Below are 25276 nucleotides of genomic sequence, written 5' to 3'. Positions count from 1 at the left end.
GTGATTACTCTCAAGTGTGACCAATGACCCATAAGAGCAGTAGATATCCGATCTGCAAATCTAGCGAAATTGCCCAAATATGTGCAAATTCGCTCGTAGGCTGATTTTTTTTTTTTTGGCCAGCTCACTTAAGGGACCAAAGTTACAGGCACAAACGGTCACTGGAGGCAAATCTTCTGGCCCTTTACGCAGCTGTAGTGTGGCAAAAGCACTATACATTTACCCAACGAGGTAGCGCTTACTGATTAGCCAGTAGAAAGTACTCCAGGAGTGGAGGTATGGCACAACCGGTGGCATCATCGGGGATAAATATGCAGGCAGGATTCATTCTGGCACGATGCTTCTGTCACAAAAATTAAACCTCAACAGGAAGCACTTACAGATATAAGCAGGTGCCCGAGTTCAGTTGCGCATTATAATCATCCCAAACAACTAGTGAGCACGGTCCAGATGCGCTTCCCCCCCATGTCTACCGCCTACAATTAGATGTAATCCTTGATGGAGGTCTTTGCATTCACAAGTTTCTCGAGAGCAATCCCTGTGTACTTCCTGTGACCAGGAGGCAGCTTTCGTCTCATCTGCTGCTCTGATTGGTCTCTGACCCTTTATAAACAAGAGGCATGTGAACTCGCATAGAAGCCCCGTCAGTTTGGCCCCGCCACACAAACACTAGGGTAAGGCACAACCGGTGGCATCATCATGGATAAATATGCAGGCAGGATTCATTCTGGCACGATGCTTCTGTCACAAAAATTAAACATCAACAGGAAGCACTTACAGATATGAGCAGGTGCCAGAGTTAAAGCTCTAAAATCGGTTGTGCATTATAATCAGCCCAACCAACTAGTGAGCACGGTCAAGGTGTGCTACCTCCCCATATCTACCACCTACAATTAGATGTAATCCTTGATGGAGGTCTTTGCATCCGCGAGTTTCTCTAGCGCAATCTCCGTGTACTTACTGTGACCAGAAGGCTGCTTTCTTCTCATCCGCTGCTCTGATTGGTCTCTGACCCTTTATAAACAAGAGGCATGTGAACTCGCATAGAAGCCCCGCCAGTTTGGCCCCGCCACACAAACACTAGGGTATGCAACGTCTTCCCGCCCTTTATATACCACTCAATTTTTAATTTGGTATGTGTTTATCAGAAAGTACATTAATAACTGGATTGATTTCTAAGCATTTTTTTGAGTTGGCACAACATTGTCGCATTTACTGCGGAGAATCTGTGATCAGCATATGTATTTCACATACTGAAAAATACACTTTAACACATTATTTAACTCAGAGCCACTCAAGAACAAGAAGCTAAGATGTTGTTCATTTTCTTGTCCAATAATGCTTTTGTTGCTTTCTTAAAATCTGTGACGCCTTTGAGATGATTGCGATCACATCGCAAAATTACAAAACAAAAGCAGACATTCAACATATTCAAAAATTGTAACTTAAAAAATGTATTCTAAGTATTACAATACACACATTACTAACCATGTCACTGCTTGTCTCTATGACATCCTGCAACATTACAGTTTTAAGAGAAATATTACAGAAAATATACATGAAGAAAAATATGCAGTAATTGGATGTGATGGATGTTTGGTAAAACATATCAAAGGAAATTGTATTAACCATAGAAAAATCAGTTGTAGAACTCTAGGTAAAAGGGAATTTTTCTATTTAGCACTTATGCACTTCTGCAACTCTTCAAGCCTTGGCATGCTGAAATGGAATTACTAGGAGATTTTGAGTGCTACGAAGATTCTTTTAATGCATGTAAAGATAGCATTCAATGCACAATTTTTCCAACTTATCTACAAATATTAAATGAAGAGATTGAACATGAAACTACTATTGCAGCTGAAATAGCTAGAAACAGTTCTCAAGATAGTCAAAGTTCTGCTCCACCAAGTCAAAATCCACTAGGGCAACCAATTCTTGAAAATGAAGCTGCAATAGTCATGAATGAAGTAGAAACGGCAATGCAATAAGCACAACAGGATATTATTGAGTGGGGAAACTTAAAGGAAAAACTAAATATTGAACAAAAAGATATATATCAGCAAGTGACACAACAGATACAGCATTGTTTACTGCATGGAAATAAGAATGCCAATCCACATCATTTAAACCTATTCAAAGGTACATCAGTGGGCAAGCTGAAACAGGAAAACTTTTTTAATTAAAGTTTTGACCAGTTATCTACACAAAACCACTGAATCACATTTGTGTTGTAACCACTCTAACTGGTTTAGCAGCGCACAATAGTAAAGGGATTACGTTACATCGATTACTTATGCTACCGGTTGAGCATGAAAATAAGTTGGAATATTGCAAGCTATCTGGAGAAGCTCGTTATGAAGTTTAAAGAGTACTTAAGAAGATGAAACTTTTAATAATTGATGAGGTGAGCATGGACTCAAACTTAATGCTTGTCTTTGTACATTTAAGAATGCAACAGATTTTAAAAACAGATTAGTATGTTCTATTTTGAGGAAAACTTGTAATTCCATTCGGCGACCTACTACAACTTACTCCTGTAAAAGGAAAACCTGTTTTTAAAGCACTTATCCATGAAGACAATAGGAAATCTTTGGGAAGTATTTGAAATGTCAACATTTGTTTTATTTTGAATATAAAGAACTTATTACGAATATGCGACAAACAAGTGATGAACATTATAGAAACATTCTTCAAGATATAAGAATTGGTGTTTTCACAAAACATGGAAAAGAAGCTTTACAAAGTCAACTTTAATGAACTTGTTTCCAAATGAAAACATAGCACCTGAAATAATATACAAACAATTGGAGAAAAGAAGCCTATAGTTTGTCTAATGCCTACACCGCAAGAGTGTTCTACAGTCAATCAAGAACGTTTGACATTGGAAAAGCAACCAGTAGTGAAAATGAAAGCTATCGATAAAATAGAACACAAAGGAGTTACTATTCTTCTCTCAGAGAAATTATAGTCAAAATTGGATTATTTAGAAAAGTCGGTGTCTAAGACTGCAGATTTAGAAAAGACTTTATATGTATGTGTGAACTGTCGGGTAATTTTACAGCCTAATTTGAATGTAGAAAAAGGTTTAGTAAATGGAGCAATAGGAAAAAATGTTGATTTTTTTCTAAATTTTCAGAACAGAGATGAAATTGAATTTCTGAAGATTAAATTTGATCAGATTGAAGTGGTAAAACAGGTTGGACGTTGTGCTGTTCGTTTTTTGCTTGTGAAAGACTTGTATGTGCAAAGAAAACAGTTTCCTCTTTCTTTAGCATATGGTGTAACCATTTATAAATCTCAAAGTTTAAGTATAGACAGTGCTTTGGTAAATATTGGAAGAACAGTGTTTGAAGAATGCATGGCATATGTTGCATTGTCTCGAGTAAGGACACTATCTGGTTTGTATTTGATTGATTTTGATGAGATAAAGATTTGTGCTGATGTAAAGTGTATAAGAGAGCACAATTGGTTAATAAGACTTTATGCTCCTAACTTAGGTGAATATCCCGAATATGAGAAACGTGTAATGTGTTCAAAATGGAAATATGAGAAATAGTCCACTGAGATTCAAAAAAATAAAATAATTGAAGAGAATGATGAAACTGCAAAGAAAATAAGAATGGACACAGTTTATGATATTGTAGGATACCAGTTAGAAAATAGTTCAAGTATCAACTGCTATGCTGATGTAATTGTAAATGTTGTGTTTAATCTAGAGGATCTTCATCATAAAATTGGGGGAAATAAGGAAAAAGATTCTATTCTTTACTACATTATATTTTTTTAAAGTTGGTAACTGATAGAACTAAAATCCATACCGCGTCTGGCATTCAGCATCTTTTGGATATGTGTACTGGTTCTTCGCAATTTACACTTAAAATACAAGATGCACAAGAATTTTTTATGTTTATGCTTGGAATGTTGGAATATTGGAAGATGAAAGTTACAGATGGGATCATCAATGTGAAGAGTGTTTATTTTCTTCTACCACTGAAATAGACACAGAACGATTCATATATTTGACAATACCAGATTGCAAATCAGTGTCTTTTAATAAGTTACTGAAAACAGCTAATCAAGATATGAAATGTTCTCATTGTAAATCAGAAATGTTGTCAGCATTATTTATAGAAAGATTTGGAAAATATGTAATTGTAATGCTACAACATTGTAGAGCAGATGGAAAGAAATTGGAAACCAAAATTAAAACATTTGTGGCATTTGTGGCAAGTCAAGTATCAATTTCAGGAAGAACTTTTAAAGCAGCGCTATTATTTTTCATGATGGACCTACTATAACATCTGGACACTATACTGTGCATTTACAGTGCAATAAAGGATGGATATCTTGTAATGATGCCCATTTGGAATTCGAATGTAGGTTGCCTTATGAATTACCTAATTCATATCTGATCTTTTTGATGCCAAAGTTTTGAAAACATCATTTGGCCTGTAGGGAAGATATGAACACGAATTACGAGTTAATTTTGGATATTTTCAATACAAATGGTTTAAAAAACATTATTAGGCCTATTGGGAAGATGTGAACCATTATTTATTGGATTATTGTTTGTGCTAATTGTTATTGCATTTGCTAAATTATGTTTGAAAGAAGTTGTTTATATATTTGATCTTTATATTATACGTGATGTAAATGAGAGTTTAACTTTACAAAATGTACTTTAGTGAAATAAATGATTTAATGTAGTTGAAGAATGTAATTTAGAAACTGTAGATAAGTAAACAGATAGGTGCACTTGTAAAGATTTTCAACACTGATGTGTTTTTTGTTTTTACAATCTCATTGATTGTATTTTTTTCCCCGCTCTTATATGATGATCTACATTAAAATCACTGTGTATGGTGAAATTCAGTAGAATCCGAGCACAGCAAAAAATTGAAAATGAATATGTTATGTAATTCTAAAATTATGTTGTGTTCTTAAAACAGTTTCAAAACTTTTTAATTCAGTTTACAAAAAAACTACTGTAAAATATTTCCACTAAGTGTTATGAAGGAGTGTTACTCTATTTACTCCAAACTGCCTCTCTAAAACACCAATCTGGTTAAGGTGGTGACAAAAGTAATTTGATTTGCTTTCTAAAGGCTGTGGGCTTATTTCTGACTAGAGTTCTCTGAGTGGCAAATAAGGTTGCTGCTTTCATTTGTTAGTCCCATTGGAACTGCACACTCCCACAGGACTCATTCAGCCAGTTACAGAGTGCTGTGTAACTCCTGTAGGGCCCCTACTTCTTTTTCCGCGTACAGCATGAGTGCCACAGGAGCTGGAAGTTTTTTAAACAATTGTGGTTACAATGAAGGGGTAATATTATTTAAAGTTTGAGCCTAGGGGTTTCCTTACAGTGTCAAGTGTCGCGCTTGCGAAGGAGCTCCTCAGGATCAGTGCGATGTACAATGGGGTCCACCTGTTGACATCCCCAGTTCCACTCATCATAAAGGTATGCAGTTTTAGGACGATCAAGCGAGGTAAAAGAATAATGGGAAGGGAACAGCAAGGAGAGAAACCTGAAAGAAAATGAAAGAGAATTATTATATTATATCAACAGACCTTAAGGGTCTGTTGATCTATAGACCTCCTGGCCCCGTGGGCTCTTTCATTGAGGATCTTCAGACAGTTGTGTCTGAGCTGGCGCTATCCACTCAGCACTGCCTAGTGGCTGGTGACTTCAACTTTCATCTGGACGTGGCCGATGACCCTGATGCGGCTAAATTGCTAGATGTCACTTCTCCGCTTGGTCTCATGCCCTATGTATCAGGGCCAACACATGAGAAGGGCCACACTTTGGATCAGGTGTTCTCATCTGTTCCTCTCGTGGAGGTTGCTACCCAGCAGATGCTTTGGACCGACCACTGGCTGATCAGCTTCGCGGTGCTGGAATGTGCGCGCTCGGATCACAGAGCGCTTACCGTGCCTAAACCGGCCTCGAGAGCGCTCCACAGAGTCACTCCTGACTTGCTCGAGCAGGCATTGCTGAAACACCCCTGTCCTCTCTCGGGCGACCTGGACAGTGATATTGCGACCTTGCAGTGCTGGCTGACCGATCGGCTGGATGATCTTGCCCCCATGGCCGTTCCTCGGTCCACGGTGGCCCGGCATTCTGCCCCGTGGTTTACGGAGGCGCTCCGTGTGGCTCGTAGTCAGTGCAAGGTGGCGGAGAGGGCCTGGCGCCTTGTGTACGATGGGGAGACTAAACTTGCCTATAAGGCGGTGTTGAAGGCCTACCATCGGGACATTCTCGCTGCCAAGAGGGTTTACTTGGCGAGGAGGATTGAGGCATCCGCGAACTCCTCTAAGGAGATCTTTACTATCGTGAAGGAGTTTACGATCCCCAGCTCCCGTCCGCCCCTTCCAGCTTCGGCGGACGCTTGGGCCTGCGACCTAGCTGGTTTCTTCACAGATAAGATCAAGGCCATTCAGGCCACCTTCGTTGAGGAACCGGATGGAGGGAGCGGTGTTAGGTCGGTCTCTGGTCTGCCGCATACTCCGGTGGCAGTGCTGTCCGACTTTCCCACTGTTTCCAGTGAGGCCTCTCTTACGTTGTTGGCCAACCTCAAATCTGGCTCGCCACTTGATCCCTGCCCCGCCAAATTTTTGGCTGGTATGGCGCCAGTGGTGAACCCTTTAGTCAACCCTATCCTAAATGCCTCCCTGAGGGAGGGGCGGGTCCCTAGCTCTTGGAAAAGAGCGATGGTGATCCCCCTCCTAAAAAAACCGGGCCTTGACACTGAAGTTCTGGCGAACTACAGGCCTATCTCGCTGCTACCTGCACTAGCGAAGCTGACGGAAAAACATGCTCACGGCGCCCTTTCTAGTTTTTTGGAAGCTAACAATCTGCTCCATCCATCTCAATCGGGCTTCCGACCTAATTTTAGTACGGAAACTGCTCTGATTGAGGTGACTGAGATCATCAGGGAGACTCTTGATGCCGGCGGCAGGGCCATGCTGGTCATGTTAGATCTTTCGGCGGCTTTCGACACCGTCCCCCACAAGACGCTTCTATCCAGGCTTTATGACATCGGCCTGAGGGGAACGGTGTTGAGGTGGTTTACCTCTTTCCTGGAAGGCCGCCGCCAGACGGTCTGGGTCTCCCAGAGCTCCGCCGAGATGCCGCCACTGGGAGTTGGGGTTCCACAGGGTTCTGTGTTGAGCCCCACATTATTTAACATCTTTATGTCCCCTCTGGCGGCCTTGGTAGAGGCGTATGGGGCCCAGATCGTCTCTTATGCCGACGACACGCAACTCCTCTTCACATGCGGGAAAGATCAAGAGTTTGTGGGAGAGAGAGTCCGGGACTGCCTTGCGCTGGTCTTCGACTGGTTCCAGCGGAACGGTCTGAGGGCCAACTCGGGAAAGTCTGAGATTCTTTTTTTTGGTTGCGTTGCCGATCCGGATTGGCAGCATTGGTGGCCGTCCGACATGAGCCCTCCTGTACAGTCCTCTGTGGTGGCCAAAAACCTGGGCGTTAAGCTCGACAATCAGCTGTCGCTCCGCACTCACATTCTTGGCCTAGCCGGCACTTGCTATGGACTATTGAAAATGCTCCGCAAATTTTTGCCTTTGTTATCTGAGGAGCATAGGAGGACTACAGTGCAGGCTCTAGTCGGGTCCAGGCTAGATTATGCCAATGCTCTGTTTCTTGGCCTTCCCGACTATCTGGTCCAGCGCCTTCAAGTGGTGCAGAACTCTGCTGCCCGGGCGATTTTTGGTCTAGGGAGACGTGCCCGAGCGTCTGGGTTGCTCCAGTCGCTCCATTGGCTCCCCATCAGGAAGAGGATCCAGTTCAAATCCCTGACCCTGATGCACAAGGCTCTGCACGGTTCAGGAGCGGGATACCTGCAGAGGAGACTGACTTTCTATCGTCCGGCGCGCTCTCTCCGTTCGGAAGCTCTGTGTAGAGCTGTGGTTCCACGGGTGAGGAAGGCTCGTGCGGGAGGGCGGTCTTTCGGCTGCAGAGCCCCCCAGCTTTGGAATCAGCTTCCATTCGCTTTGCGGAGTACTGTTAATTTACTCCAGTTTAGGAGGGGCCTGAAGACCTGGCTTTTTAATTCTTAGTGTGTTCATTACTGTTCATTATTGCTTTTGTTTTGTTTTTGTTGCCTGTTTTTAGCTGTGTTGTGTTATTTCATTATGAGCTGAGGGTGGAAAGCGTCGGGACACTCCCTGTGAGTAGCTGCACGCTATATAAAAAACTCTATAACATAACATAACATAACATAACATTATCCCCAATATAATTCCCTATCCTCAAGAATTTGAATATGTATGTGAAAACCAAATAAATACCTATTATCATGCATTATTCTCCTAAAATATCTTAAAGGACCCATTATGCAATATATGGTCTAAAGGTTCTCTCTCTCAGTGGTTGAACCTTAGAAATAAAAATAATACAATGAGATATGTTACCATCCCCACTTTCTTCCTTAGCACAGATATACGTTTCTGACTAATTCTACAAATCACTCTCATACATACCATAAAAACTTAGGCTAGCATATGCCTTAATTTGATACTTTCTCCAAGAACTGTAATCCGAGTAACTGATAATTCTCAGAACTTTATGTGAGGAATTGAAATGCTGAGAAAAGACTCTTTGAATTTTTCATATGCAAATGTCAATGCCTTTGGATAGGTGCCATAATTGAACACCTCTGTTGTTCTTAAAGCAAGGCAATATGTTAATATGAGCAAACAAACACAACAGTTTATGTGGTGGAATCTATTTCAATGTTAATCCACAATGAAATCAACAACGTCAAATGTTCATAAGAGATATAGGAATTATGTCTTCATCAACTTGCTCATAAAGCACTCACAAATTGTAGGCATTGTACTGAGGAAAAATATCTGAAAACAAAGCAGCGTCCTCCTAGGCTCTGAACATGATATTTAACATCATGGCTGTATTGTGCTTGTGCTTCTCCAAACCCCACAACAACAAATAAAGCAGGCCTTCGTCCATAGGGCTTTTGCAATAATAACAGGCACACAGCACAGATCACACAAACCAGGTAGGGTGTTTTAAAAAAAGCCTCTTGGGATTGAAGAAGGCAGGACTGCAAAAAAAAAGCTCTCTCACTCAGTGTCTCCGTCCTTTGCTCCTTCAGAAGCACCAGATTGAATTAAAGGAATTACGCATGATGGACGCCCTACTTCAGGCCTTTTTATCCCAGAATTCCTTCCATCAGTTAGGGAGTATTTGGGCCCGTAGAGCTCTATTACGCGTCTAGTGGTCCACGGAATGCCAGACTCTTGGGGTTGCGTCAGTCTTTTGACCACCCTATTAAAATTAGGGTGATCAGACCACCATTGCCCTGCCACAGCCGCCAGGGAGCTGGTATTCCCTGATGGTGTTGAGGTGGTCAGGAAGTGCAATATGCTTGGCGGGATTGCGGCAGTCCCACCAAGCAAATTACACGTTTCCTTCCTCTCTGCTACGGTTTTCATGGCGGTTCCACCTCCATAAAAAACGTGACATAGAGGAAACAAAAGTGGCCCTACATGGCCCCCTTGTGCCTTTGTCTCCTCTGGTGTATGCAGGGGGAACGGCATATGCCGCCCTGTGTGCATGAACCACAGTTCCTGCATGCCACAGACTTTACAGTCCATGCTGTTCAGGAACTGGTTTTGGCATTCCAATTGCAGTGCCCATTTTCAGGAAACCACCGTGGGAATGTAAAAAGAAAAGCCCGTCAGACTTGGGAAATTCTCGGAATCTGGCAGTCGGCCCGACCACTGGGTCAGCGGTGCGGCGGTGGGTTGGCGGGGTGCACCTGGCACTACACCACCAAACTCTTAATCAGGCCCATAAAGTTATGGGAACTGTAGTTCGGACGGCCTTCTAAGGAAATAAAGTAAAAATACCACATTAATACATAAAATAGTCTCATATTATACTAAACATCCACACTTAAAGGGCATTTATGTATGTCCTACTCAAATCTTGAGTATGAAGGCACTTTAGAAGTCTACGCTCAGACACGAGGGCAAATATAACCAAGATGTGTTTTTTATTTAACTTTATACAATTGTTCGGGTTGTGATACCTGAAAATGGTACTGTGGCACTTGTGACTCACAGTAAAATTGGCAATGTAATTAAACTGCTGTATTTTGAATACATTTGATCCCTATTACTGCTATTAGGGAGTGGTACTTCAGAGTATCCACATCCTCTGCACTCTTTGAGTTTTGGTTGTAGTTACCTTATTTTATTTGAAATTCAACTAAAGGAAGACATTGGCATCTGGAGAAGATCGATGAAAAGATGAACACAACCGAGGAAGAACAGAAGTAGCAACTGACCTCGCCAAAGTCCATCCAGAGTGATCGAACATTTCAATACTTGACACGCTACCCAATTTAAAGCACCAAAGAGGAGAGGTCAAAGGATGAGAGAGCCTCAACATTCAGAGTGGCCAGCCTGGGAATTCTCTTCCTGCTGATGTAGATGCCGCCCAAATCCAAGATTATAATCCCCTGTATACGAACTTTGCATTATATTACATCAAAGGCAAGAAAAGCATCTCTTTTGGAGAACAGAATGAAGCATGGAGAGACTAGCAGTTGGCACCGCACCAGGCAAACTGCAGTAAGTATTTTTATTTTATTTGTTTGCATCCAAGCTTAGATGGGCACATTTTGTTTTGTTTTTAGTTGAATACCCAAAAAGATAAAAAATAAATACTAAAGAGTAAAAAATATTTGAAAAAAACAAACAAAAACAAAGGCTCTTGTTAAAACCATATTCTCTGGTTTACAAATAGAAAACATATGTTTTTTCTCATGTCTGTGTCTTAATTTTAAACTGTTAGTACATTTTATAGAGCACATTTTAATGTTTTTTGTAACAATGTATTGCTGCATACATGCAAGTGCCTAGATTTACTAACAATTTGAGGAGGCTTTGTGCTACTTTTGTAATGGAAGCCTAGCATAAACACTTGGTGGTCCTATTACTTTCCAACTTAAAACAAGATTTATGTTGCAAAGTTAGCTAATTGTAATAAAAAGTAGTGGCATTCACAACTTTGCCTTACTTAAAATCTAAGAGGTTTTCAATCTATGGCATATCTTTACAATCACCCACAAGTTTTGACTCAACACCCTACCACTAGTGGTAGGCAGGGATCAGCGTGCAATGCTCCCCACAAAGTATCCAACTGCTGCTGCACATGACCTTAGGCCAAGCAGTGCAAGTTCAAGAAACAAGGATTTGCTATACATAAAGAATGTCTGGAAAGGGTCAGCCATACAGGAACACAGGTTCAATGTCCACTGCTGACTGAGGCAAATGGTGACTTAAAAATACCAATCTAAAGATCACATGCCTCAGATATGATCAGTCTTGCACCTGCCAGCTACAGGTATATTGACTTTTTACCCATTCTTAGTCTGCTATGGTGGAGAAGAGAATAGGAAATTCTTGGAAATCCAGCCTTTGATAGGATAAGCAAATGGGCTTTGAAAAGTCCTAGCATGGAACTAGAATATACGTCCTGTATGTTTTCCAAAAAGCTGAAAATCAGTAGTGTAATATGCCACAAGGTCACGACTTCTGGGAGTTGCAGTCTTTGGGAGGAAAAGCATTTGTGCTTCCACAAAGCTTGAAATGGATCTAAAATTAAAGGCAAATTCGAAATATTATCCGAGATTTTGGGAGTCAGTCCACGGATATAGCACACGGTCAGGCAGCTTAGTTAAACACTGGAATGTCCACCAGGCGTCCCCCTCACAGCACAATGTCTTCTCACCTGATTAATTTAAAGGAACTACAAATCGAATGCTCTGGGCATCAATATACTCCACTTGAACGTGGGTCCACTGTCCACCTCTACACACGTTTCACTACAAATTTGAAGAAAAAAACTGGTTAAACAAAAATAACAGTTTTAAATTATAATATAAAGAGTGGTTTGCATTTTCTCCAGGTCAGAAGTCATTTATTATACCGAAAGGAGTGTTACTCAAACTTAGGGAAGAAATTAAGGGGCAGATGTATCAAGATTCGATTTTGCGATTTCTAAATAGCGATTTTTAAGGAATCGCTATTTACAAATCGCAAAATGGAATGTATGTACAAAATCGCTATTTTTTAGCGATTTCTTATTTTTCCTTATTTGCGAATTCGCAATTAAGGAATAATTCCCATGTATTCCTATGGGCCAGGAGGCCCATAGGAATGATTGTGAAATAATTCTCAAATTGCGAATTCGCAATTTGCTAATCGCAATTTAAGAATTATTTCAAGGGTGCAGGGGTGTCTCAAAGACACCCTGCTGCACCCCTGAAATTTACATGTGTGTGCATGTGACGCACATACATGCCCTATGGGCATGTATGTGTGTCACATGCCACCCTTACAAATGCCAAATAGGGCATTTTTAAAAGAAATCGCAAATTACCACCAACTACAAGTTATTGGTAATTTGCGATTTCTTAACCCAAATTTGCAATCCCAAAAAGTGACATACATCTCATTTAAGGAATCGCAAAATTTGCGATTCCTTATTTAGCGATTTTTTGTTACATATCAGATAATGCTAAAAAGCCTTTTGCGGGTCGCAAAGGCAGAAATTCTGCAAATTTCGGCCTTTGCAAGCCGCAAAATGCTTGATACATCTGCCCCTAATAATAATACTAAACAAGTTAAACTCTACTTCAAAATGGAGGCTAAAGCTGTAATATCTGCTACCCCTGGAATCCCTGTAGTTATTGGCCTAAAGAAACAATACAATTAGCAAGCAGTTGCAGAGCGCATTGCCAGCATTTAATTGACATCAATAGGACACTGTAGTGTGTTACTTTTTTGTCTAAAATAAAATTTTGGAAACTAATAACTGCAAGTTAAATCTCAGACATATGTAATACAGGGCATACCATGCAAGCTAAACCTGTCGTTAAACACATTTAATACAAGACATTTCATGTGAAATGAGAACTAATACTTTGTATTAACTTATTTTATTATGGTCCCAGATTTTCTACATGATTGTACATGCATTTGCATGACACATGGCACCATTTTGTGGTACTAGCGCTCTTGTTAATTTATGCAAATAGCATGTAACATGATGGCCCCTGTGCAAAGTGTCAAAAGATTTGGCTTTGAGCCAATCAACTAAAATAGTGTGACCAGTTTTGCGTGATATCCTAATATCTAAGCAGGCACAAACTGCTCACAACTGAAATATTGTGTAATATTCCTACATGTAAGATGTTTAATAATTATACATTACACATTTTCCAAGCTTACTTTCTGACAGCTGTTTTGGGATGAAATCTTTACTGGATTGTTTACCTTGCGTACAAGTTGTACATACGACAACATTACCGTAACCGTGCACTATAGTTCACTGCATAGTGATGCACTAAACAAGAAGTTTTTGCACAATCACCACCAACAGCATCATTGTTGCTTAACACTTAGGGGCCCATTAGGATGACGGGCCGATCGCCACCGCCCGCATGGCGGTGGCGATCCGCCCGACAAAAACCTCTGCCCGATTCTACTTCCCCCGCCACATTAACATGGCTGGGGACCTGTCTGCTGGTTTGCCGCCGGTAGGCAATCCGCCTACCGGGCGGAAAGCAGTCTATATGGTGGCTGTGTCTGGTAGACACCGCCATCCATATTTGTATATAGGCGGGGACATGCCGCCATAGAAAGGCAGGCGGTTCTTGACAATGGGGGCCTGTAGCGGGCCCCCAGGGATCCTGGGGGGTGGAGGGTGCACATGGGGGGTACCTATGGTACCACCCAGCAGTTCCATGCACAACATGGCAGGCACACCACGGTGCCTGCCATGTTGTGCATGGAAGTGCACAACATGCCTTCCTGGCATTGTGGCGGGCGGTGCTGAATGCACCGCCCGCCACAATGACAGGAATGCAGGATGTACCCGCCACTGTGGTGGGCGCATCCTAATGTCCCCCATGGGACCCCCGGCCTTGTGGCGGCCGGTCCCATTTCCCGATAGGATGGCGGGTGGACACAGTCCGCCCGCTATCCTAATGACCCCCTTAGTGCCTGATTATGTGTTTGTCGATGCAGGAGCGGGCCACCACGCTGGTGGTCCGGTCCCGCACCACCAAACCTGTGTGCACACAGCCCGCCAGATACGCCTTTTTTGTCACTGGCAAGTGGGTCTTTGATGATCCCATGGTGGTGTCTACAAAATAGACACTGCAATAGGAACGTCAAAGACAGTACCCGTGTGGCATGGACTGGTGCATTCCATGCCGTGTAGGTAATGGGGTGCCTGCACATAGGGGGGCATGACATGTGCCCTCCTGCATGCACCGAACGGCACTGAGGCACTGAGACTGTGGCGGTCCCGCCAAGCATATTGCGGCCTCAAGATCCCTGATGGTTGCGGCAGTGCAATGGCAGCCCGATTGCCCTGGTAGCAACAGGCTTGTCAAACCGCCGGTGCGGCGGTGGCTGGACCACCAACGCCGCATCCCTGTGAGCTTGGAGGTCCTTGGGCTTCAGACTCGTAATTAGTCCCTAAGTCGATATAGTGTAATGTTGCCTCATTCATACGGAGTGGTGTGATTTTTCACAAAGAGCTCCTTTGTGTGACCGTTACTAAATTAAGGCCTAACATTCATGTGAAATATTGTTGTTGAAGGCATAAAATCTAGATCTTAAGAGTAAAAAGAAATGCCTTTCTTAATTGTTGTTCAAGTGTTCGTTTGGTGCTGTTTTGCTAACAGATGCCAATCAGCTTTTGCTTCCAGTTGTGTTTGTCTACCCCCGTTTCTGATGCTGAACGTACAATTTCATTTTGTTTGGCATCACGAGGGCTTACATTAGCTGAAGATGAGTAATACATTTAGTTATTCCAACCTGGGGACACAAAATTTGCCTTACCCACGGCCCCAAAAATGTTTAGGGTGACATTACACAGAGCATAGTAAAACTACTAAATTCATGCAAGCCAACATTTAGCAACATCTAAGACAGAGATTTAGACAAAAACAAGTAGACAATAATTTCCGTTGCGTTGGAGTCAATGGTATTTTAAGCTAAATTATCATATTTTACTTCTGAAAACATCAGGAATCTCTTGACTCCCTCCCAAGTGCTGACATGTAAGTGAATTGCATTTCCTTACCACATCCATGAAAGTGAATTGCATTTCCTTACCACATCCATGAAACTCCCCTGGGCACGCCTCTGCGTTCAAAACTGACTTTGTGAATCACTTATCAGTTTTGCGTGCGAAATTCCTGCATTTTTCGCTGGGAAAGTCTCATTAACAAACGAAAAAACTTTTGTTTCCGTTTTGGTATGTACAGCACACAGGGTGGAACACAGACATGCAGGGGGAAGAGTTTCAGTAACTCGTTTAATCCTATTAGTGCTGTGATACGTGTTTCAAGTTTTAGCATTATTATCAAATGCGATCGAATTCCTCTGGGAGAATAATGTTTCCATTAGAGAAAGGAATTAAGTGGGAATTCTGCCACTTACTAAAAGACAGCTGAAAGTTATAAGTTTCAGGCTTTGAATTTCTTGTGTAGTTAGTTCTTTTCCTGGCAAGGGATTTCTTTAGAAAGCTCTGCTTTCTAATGTAACTGATGACAGACTGATGTAATATATGCCAGAGAAACAAAGTTCAAAACAGTAAAAATTGTTTTCTTCCCATATAAATTACACTGTCAAATGTCACATATTAACTGGATTTTAGACCCCGACCTAATGTTATTGCTTTGAAAAAGAATGATCAGGTTTAAACATCCGAGTGTGAAATACTATCGATTGCTGCAAATAGGCACAGCGGGGTGGGTAACTGGCCTAGACATCTGAAAGTGTTATTGTCTCGATACTTTTTTGAGAATATAACATTACTGTAAAGCAAAGTTACAGGCAGCCTGGGTAGTCGAGTCACTTATGGGAGGTAGTATTTGACTGTAAGCAAGTCAGAGTATTTTTGCTTTGGACATGCTTTTCATGCTCCAAGCTCATGCACCTAATCATGTCAATTGAACCAATGCTAGGCAATGTTGCGCTGTCTGGTAATTTTGCACTGATTGCTGGAAATTATTCAACAGTCTTGAACTAGCACGTGCATGGACGGACTGCTTTTCAGATGAGGGGCTTGCACATTTGCAAATTAAACGAATTCACTGGTTTTCGGCACCGAAGTCAGTGCAAATTTGCATAGCACATTCGGACATTTTGGGCCTGTTCATAAAGGTAAAAATGCATTTTTGTGTGCGTAAGTTTACGAGTGTTTGCTGTTCACAAAGGTATTTAACTAGTGTTATCTTTACGACTGCGGAGTCTCCGCACATCAAAAGATCAGACTGTCCTAACTTTTTGCAATGTCCCTGGTATTTCACAATAACAACAATTTCAACAAAGCATGATAGCAATAATGCTATTCACTGGGTTTTTGAGTTCTTCTACTGTCTTGTGTTTCCATTCCAACTCAGTTTAAAATATTCCCCCCCCCTACTTCTTAATGGAGAAGGTTCTCTAAATGCCCAGAGCCCTCTGGCAGGTATGTGTGTAGCATTCAGCAATGTGATGTATTGCCTCCTTGATACGCAAAATAACTGGCACATCCCTGCTGATATGCAGTGATGCACCAGTTATTTTGCGTCATGGCAGACACCTCTTGCCCCACCATGGACAATGCGGTGCACCGTGGGGCAAGAGTAGACAGATGCGTGACAGATCTGCTGCCGTAAAGGTGATGCAGCTCCAGCAAGGCTTGGGATGCCCCTATGCCTAACATGCTATGTCAATCCTTATGCCTGCTTCAAGCAGGCGCAGGGTTTTGACACAGCATGGCCATAAAAGTGACTGAGTGAAATCTTGTAGATTTCACTCAGCCACTTTTAGGAGGCGTTCCTGCGCCGGAACGCCTGCCCCTGCGCCGGAATGCCCACATGTGGCGCAGGGCTTTACAACGTGACGCATATCCCTAGATGTGTCACGTTGTAAATACCCCACAGCATGGCGCTGGCTTTGCGCCGCCACTGCATCACAAAAGTGATGCAACGGCGGCGCAAATGTGGTGTACGAGGCTTTTAAATCTGCCCCGAATTTTCTTGCATTTCTAATACAAACAAGCAGCAACAGGTGCAGAAAAAGAATTGGCAATCAGAGGTGAATTTGGATAGAATCATGCCTTGCTGATAATGCCCTGTCATCAGGCACGGCCCGTGCCGGGCGTTATACAGGGGCGTTGACGTGAGGCAGGGGAGGGTCAGGGTGGGGGGTTGTAAGATGCGGGATATGGACCATTAGAGGTAAGTACCGAAATTTTTTTTTTTTACGTTTTTCGTTGCCCACGCTGCTTCACATTTAGCGATGCAGCGTGGGCAACAAAATTAGTTTTATTTTATTTTTGCAGTACTTACCTCTAATGGTCCATATCCCGCATTTTACAACCCCCCACCCTGATCCTCCCCTGCCTGACGTCACTGCCCCAGTATAACGCCCGGCACGGGCTGTGCCTGCCTGTCACTGGCCTTTCACAGTGACAACAATTTTTGCTTCAGGGAACACATCACTTAGAAGGTAAAAGCAGCCAGTCATTTGCTAGTCTTGTGCCATAGAGTTTTTTATTTATTTTATTTATTTAGTGCATTTTTTCAAAGCGCGGACATTACCCGAAGGTGTCAGCACTGTACAATAGAGCTAGTTAAGTTACAAGAGAAAAGTGGTACAAAAAGAATATTCCACAGCAAAAGAGGAGACTAAAAATGAAGGGTACACAAACACAAAATCCAACACAGCACGCAGGGGTGGGGAATGTACAGGAAAAAATACAAATTTACAATGAAGAGTGAACCTCTAAGAGAGGCCTGAGAATGAAAGAGTTAGTGCTGAAAGTGTCTTTGGAAGAGAAGAGATTTGAGATCAGCTGTGAAGATCCGGGTAGAGGATGTGGCATGGAGCAATGGGGGAAGTGAGTTCCAGATTCTCACCGCATTGCCTGAGACGAATTGCGCCATCGATCTTTCTCATTTGAAGACGGGGGGCTCAAGCAGAAGCTTTTCCGCATTGCGAGAGGGTCAAGAACCTCCGGACAATTTCAATTTATTTGCCAGGTAACGAGAGGAGGACCTGTGCAAGGCTTTGTGTGTGATGCAGGCAGTTTTGTAAATAGACCTTGACTCGATTGGAAGCCATCCAAGAGAGGACAGGATAGGAGTGACGTGGTGCTTCATTTAGACCCTGAAATGAAGGGGGCTGCTGAATGGAGGATGGATTTGAAATGGGAGTGTTGGGATTCGGATAGGCCTGTCAGGGGAGAATTGCAATACTCCAGTCTTGAGAGAACCTGCGATTTTACTAGGGATTTTAAGTCTTTCTCCGGGAAGAACCGACGCATCCCCCACAGAAGGTGCAACTGGTGCGGTGAGTTCTTGGCAATAGAGTTGATGTGGGAGATTAGGTTTAGTCTTTTGTCAAAAATGACACCTAGGGATTTAGCGCTGTCAACAATGTTGGGTTTGTTGTTGAGTAAGTTCAACTGATCCATCCACGATTGAACAGGAGGAGGTGAGAGAGAGGTTGAAAGGAGGAGGAATTCAGTTTTGGCAGGATTTAGAATGAGTTGGTGATCTAACATCCAGTTGTGAATGGAGTTGAGAGTAGAGTTGAGTAGTGAGAGATTGTATGCCGAAGACACCTTGAGGTAGATTTGAGTGTCATCCAAATAAAGATGGTAATGGATCCCTGATTTGCGCGAGGTTCCCTAATGGTTCCAGGTAGAGATTAAACAGAGTGGGTGCCAGGATAGAACCTTGACGGACGCCTTGACCTACAGCCAATGGAGATGAAAGACTGTTCGCTATCTTAATCATTTGGAATCTGTCCGAGAGGAAAGAGGCAAACAATTTAAGCATTGTGCCATCCAATCCCATTCTCTGTTGAAGCGTGTTGAGGAGGGTGTTGTGATTAACAGTGTCAAAGGCTGCAGAGAATTCAAGAAGAATCAGAAGGCACGATTCCCTAGAGTTGAGTAGATGCAGTGCATCATCAATCACTTGCAGCAGGGCTGTTTCAGTGCTGCAATTTTGGATGAAGACAGATTGGAAAACGTCAAGTAGATTATTGTCCATAATGTGTAGGGAAAGTTGTTTCGCAACACATTTTTCGGTGATTTTTGAAAGAAAAGGGAGGTTGGTGATAGGGCGGAAGTTGTTGAGGTCGTTCGCATCAACTGAGGCTTTTTTTTATAAGAGGGGTAACCTGTCCTGATTTAAGGGCAGCAGGGAGGGAGCCTTGACTGAGGAAGAGATTAACTAGCCTGGTCCAGTAAGAGAGAGTATGGGTGTAGAAATCGATGGCGATGCCGCTAGGGATGGGGTCAGTAGAGTGGTTGAATGGTTTGGTTTCGAGGATGCATTTGAGGTCATCTTCCGAGATGACGTCAAAGTATTGCCAGGTGACTAAGGATTTCCGCTCCTCAACAGGGGTCTGGTGGGTGACCTGATCCACCAGTGCTTTGACCTTTTCATCAAAGAAAAAGCAAAATCGGCTGCTTTCTTAGTGGAATCCTTGGGCTTAGTAGTTAGAGGAGAACAGTTTGGGTTTTTGATGAGGTCAAAAAGTTTTTTAGGTCTGTTTTGGCTGAGTCAAGGAGGGATCTGAAATGTGATGCTTTTTCATAGAAGATGTCGTTGAGGTATTTGGATCTTGCTGAACGTAACAGAGAGAGATTGGAGGTGGATGGATATTTTCTCCAATGTTTCTCCAGGATTCTGAGGCGTTTCCTTTCATTGTACCAAGGTGCTGAGGGGGTGGGTCTTTTCCTTTTGCTTTGGAGTGGAGCAACATTGTCGATTTCAACTGCTAGGACTGAGAGGCACTGAGAGGTGAGAACGTTGACATACACGTTAGGGTCAAGTCTAGGAAGTGACCACATAGCAGAGTCACAAAAAGTGACAAGATCAATGTTTTTAGTGTTGCGGAACCAGGTAGTAGCTCTTTTAGGTTGGCCGAGTGTTATAACGTGCGAAATATGAAAACTGAAGAGAACGAGGAATTGGTCAGACCAGTCTACATGGATGGGGGGAGCAGTAGTTAGCAGGTCTGCTTTGGATATAACAAGATCCAGAATTGAGCCCTTGGACTGAGTGGTTTTAGGGCAATGTTGGAAGAGATCCTTGGTTGAGAAAAACGTGGCAAACTTGTTGGCAGCAGAGTCTTCCAAAGAGCCCCAATGGAGATTAAAGTCACCCAGGAAGATCTGCCTGTCACTTTGAGAAAATTGGTCACTGATGAAGTCAGGGAGTTCCTTCACAAATGAAGAGTAGTTACTGGGAGGGTGGTAGATGGCAATGAATTTAAAGGCTGAGCCATGATATATTTGAAGTTCTAGGGATAGGCATTCAAATGTATGGAAAAGGGTGGTATGGAAGGCTTTCATTTGAAGGGAATTCCTGAAGATGATAGCGACACTGCCCCCAATTTTGTCTGATCTGTCATTAGCGTAGTCAGTGGGTACCAGCAGATCAAACAAAGTATGAGAGGAGTCATTAAACCAGGTCTCAGTGAGGAAGAACATGTCAAGATTCTGGAGGGTGATAATGTCAGAAATTTCCAATTTGTGTTTGATTTCAGATCTGCAGTTGTGGTAATGCCTTGCCTCCCAGAAACACACTTTAAAACTGCCATTGACCAATCTACAGGGACGCATCGCTCTTCGGACAATTACCCGAAGTCACCTTACTTCCAAGATGAAATGCAGTGACCCGCATACAAGTTTTATATAACTAAAACAGGATTACTCTAACCCTCATTTAATTTCTTTGCTCTCCTCGCCTGTGTGTATCTCTTTGATGGCATGCTGCCTTGTGGCACTTCCTATACACCATCATACCTGGAAGCCATGGTCCAGATTTCATGGGGTTTACATAAGACCCCCCAGAAAGAGAAACATCAGATTGTATATCTATTAATTTAACAAGCATTGGCAAAGCCAATAGGTTTCGCCTAGGCAAAATCTATTGGCTTTGTCAATGTTTTATTTTACATGGTGAACAGCAGTTGATCTGCTGAGCAACATAGCTTAACGTTTTTTAAAAATCACTATGATACGACCAGCATTGACGCCATCATAGTGCTTATTTTTTACTGTAAGCCATGTTGCACAGCAGCTCAACTGCTGTTCAACATGAATAAAAACATGCACATTGACAAAGCAAATAGATTTTGCATAGGTGAAACCTATGGCTCTGCCAATGCTTGTTTTTAAATAAAAGAGATGCAGTTCACATATATATATATAAACTGGTTTTACGGGGTCAACATAAGTTATTCGACTCACCAGAGTGCATCAGATGATGGCGAACGCCAGTAAAAGGGTTCTCGGGGTATAAATTGTCAAGTGGTGGCGACTGGATTGTCAACTGTGCAAATCTTAGTTTTGAGTTGCAGTCATATGGGTGTTAGGCTTCATTATACAAAGATTTCCCCAATATTCCTCATTACCACTCACTAAAAGCATGTTTCAGTGAGTAAAAGATCACCACCTCACCTTAAACAAACTGGAAGTTACAGCGTTGACTTCACTAGTCATATTTTGCCTAGATGCATTTTTTTCTGTATCTGGCTTACCACATCACCACCATGGCTCGGTGCTGACTCTTCTAAGTGTTCTCATCCATGCACACTCAAGCACTCACCTCGCAACAATCTCACAACACACACATTTAAATTGAATATACAAGTGCTTGATACATGCTGTCAAGTTCAAACCCATTTGTAGGTTTATAAGTGTGAGCCAACAAACATGAGGGTGTTGAGTAAAACTGAAATGAAACTCTTACAGACCTTGCCAATTAGTAATGTAAGAGTGGAGCTGCCCATTTATACTGTCACAAGAGAGTTCTAGTTTCTGCATTCAAACAGTAAGGTCACCATTTGGACAACTGGAGAGGCCGAAAAAAACTTGACACACCCGCTTACCAAAAGTCAAATAATTCCTCGCTGCACATGATGGAGCAAGGATTCACACGTTAAGCGACTTGCTTGTACTCATGAACCTCGAATACCGTTAATAAAGTAACCAACATGCTTGTTTTACTAATTTTGCACATTTTCCATTATACGGGGCGATCGAGTGAAGCTTGCTTATGTGTTTATTAACCTTAATACGCTTGGAACCTAAAATGGCCGCTGCTACGCGGGAATTTAGACTGCGCCTGAGTCGGTCATATCCATGTGACGTGACGTATTCAATGTCTTGGTGGGAAAATAGTTGCACATGCGCAATGAAGCTAAAATGGCTGCTCTGTGTTCTCACATGCTCGAAGCTTGCATTGCCGCTTTCGCTAAGCTGTTCGTTCTGCATAATCCTAATGCTATAGTTTATTATAAAGTAATGGGAGTGGTATAGAAATTCATGGTATACAGTGAAATTATTTTTTCTATGTTTTAAAACTATTTCTTTTCCATTTCATGTAAACTTCGAAAACTTGGCCTAATTGTAACGCTGTGCTCCATCTTGAGTGAAGCTGCATCTGCGAGAGATCCGCGAGTCTCCAGAGCAGATGACCTGTGAAGGTGGAGAAGTGTGGCTCAATGATTAGAGCGGCAGACCCTGATGCAGAGGTCTAGCCCGGGACCATGGTTCAATTCCCCGGCTCGGTGGGTCTTGGGCTCAAAATTCCACGGACCTGATAATTCTCGCCTCCGTGCCTATTCCAATCATGGAGTCCCACTCTGCAACTCTGGGCAATAGCTTGCTTAATCTCCACAACGGCCCCCACAATGCTAAGGATGCCTGGCCTCCACCTTGGGGGTGCCCAGGAGTGGACACCTCACAGGGAAAGCCAGGATGGGTTCCACAGCGGTATTCATACAAGCGCCTTGAGACCCTTGCGGGTGAGTAGTGCACTATACAAGTATCAATTTACATTTTTTTTTTACCTTTGAAATCCCACCAAGGAGCTGATTGACTGAGAAGATGCTCCTGGGAACCTGAACTTCAACCCAGCTAGAAGAAGCTGAACTGTACTACGGTTGTAACAAATGTATACAAATATTTTATTCACCATTGTTAACTGAAAAGCATATGTCATGAGAACCTGGAATTTAAGGGGCGGGTACAGAAATTGAACATTAAGCCTGAGAAAGTTTAGAAAATAGGTGGTGTGATGACCTGACCTCCTCCTTTGTCCAATCAAAATTGGGGATCCTTACACTTGCAAAATTGGGGGGTGGTACACTGACCCGAAAAACAGTATAACTAGCGTAGGTTTAGCTGGAGAAGTTGTCCGACTTGTCCGAATAGCTGACCTGTCACTGACTCAACGCACTCAATAGGTGACTGAAAGCAGAGAGCTGCGAAGCACTTTGCTGGGAGGTTCGAGAAAACCCATTTGGGGTTGTGGGAAGAGAAAGTGCTGGAAAAGCTGTTAGGGTTTGTGCACAGCAAAGAGCATGTCCCCTCTCATTGCACTAGGGGTCTCTGTAATAGCTCTCTTTAAACATACTACTGAAAGCCTTTCTTGTTATCTAAGCCCCTCCCTAAGACTTCTGTATAGGTTGCTCCATGTATTCACAAGTTTGGACATTGCTGTCTTGTTTGCACATTGGACCTTGCTTTTACCAAGGCTTATTTAGAAAACATTGGACCTTGCTTTTACCAAGGCTTATTTAGAACACTCCTCCCTAGGCCATGTGTTACTTTAACTCATTAGCATAATAACTGAAGCTCTGCACACCTTCTTGTGAGAACCACACCCAGTTCTTCGAACCACACCCAACTCTTCAAACCACCAGAAAGTGCTGGTGAAACACTTTGCTGGGAGGTGCGAGAACCCAATCAGGGTTTTGGCAGATTCCTTGCGGAGAGGGATTAGCGCAAGCGTTGCAACCAAAGCTGCGGGTGTTGGTCGTACCCTTTGGTGAACCCGGTCCTGATCCAAATTCTGGGGTTCTCCTGTCTTGACTGTCCATGAGCTGCACCTGCTCGCCTACTGGCAACTAAGTCCTTGAGGGTTTTCTTCCTGTCTTTTCCAACTGACCCGTGGCCAGGGTTGGTCTTCACTCTATCCTAGGTAAATATAAAGTCTGTGTGGGTGATTGCTTTTCTATATTTGCATTTCTAAATTCTCGAATATTGCAAAGCTTAATTGCATATGTCCCTTTTCTTCCCCTGTCCCTTGGTAAAAGAGATATTCATGTATTGCTGACTATTACTATGTTCCATTTTTTCCAACCTTCCTTTAGTCAAGGCTAAGTCGTTTCTACTTTAGTATATGTTCCTTATTCTCCCCCTCCTTTATGAGATAAGCTTAATTTAATAGTATGTTCCAAATCTTACCTACCCTATTGTATTTGAGCAAAAATTAAATCTTGATTTACAATACGTTTTTTCTTTACACTGTTATTGTATTCTTTGCGAAAGTTTTCTGGTTTAGTATGTTCCCTTTCCTTACCCTCCTTTAATCAAGTTGCGAAAGATTGTTATCTAAATATAGCATGTTCCTTGTTCTTACCTTCCCTTTCAGTTTAAGTTCTTAAATGCTTAGCATACTCTATCTCTTGCATAGCTATACGTTGGTTATGATTTTGATTATAGATAGCCTAATATGTTTTAACCTTATGCTCATGACATATGATGATGAAGATGATTAGATAAAACTTTTAACCTACCCAGAGTCTGTGGGTATTTTATATTTTACAAATGTTATAAAATGTTCTTAAGTACCTAGCTTATAACTCAACTCCCTTATTCCATGTTTTTTGATTCCTAGTATCTACATTGCTAGGATAACAGATATAGGAATTAGTAGTATAGAATCTCAAGTCATACTGATAGTAGAGCATGAGTTACCAAAGGTTAATGATTAAGGTGTCTAGATTTGAAATTATAGGCCCAGGTGAGTATTAGTAAACATTTCCTAGCTGGGTGACCTCCGCGCTCTATCAGTATACTTTTCTGGTAGCAGAGCTATGGTTAGGGATTAGTTAAAGTTAGGTAGTTAGTTAGTTAGTATGTTAAGATTCATATTTTCATTGATTGATCAAATGTACTATTATTGAAATGTTTATTTGATGCTGCTATATTGAAGTTTATGTACCAACCAAACTTGTTCGTACCTGTTATATGTTTTGTCTAGAATCCCCGGGGGCAGAATAGCGGGTGGTACTTAGAAGCCGCATCACAGTGAGGTCAGTGGCTCGAGGAAAATGAGTGCATGGTTAGGCAGAACTAAAAGCACTAATTAGGGTTTTCTGTATGAATGATTGAATAAGTGATAGCAATGAGTTCGCTAGC

This window comes from Lissotriton vulgaris, chromosome 4_1 (assembly GCF_964263255.1).
Source record: "Lissotriton vulgaris chromosome 4_1, aLisVul1.2, whole genome shotgun sequence".
Classification (NCBI taxonomy): Eukaryota; Metazoa; Chordata; class Amphibia; order Caudata; family Salamandridae; genus Lissotriton; species Lissotriton vulgaris.
Note: the sequence above shows the minus strand (reverse complement) of the source record.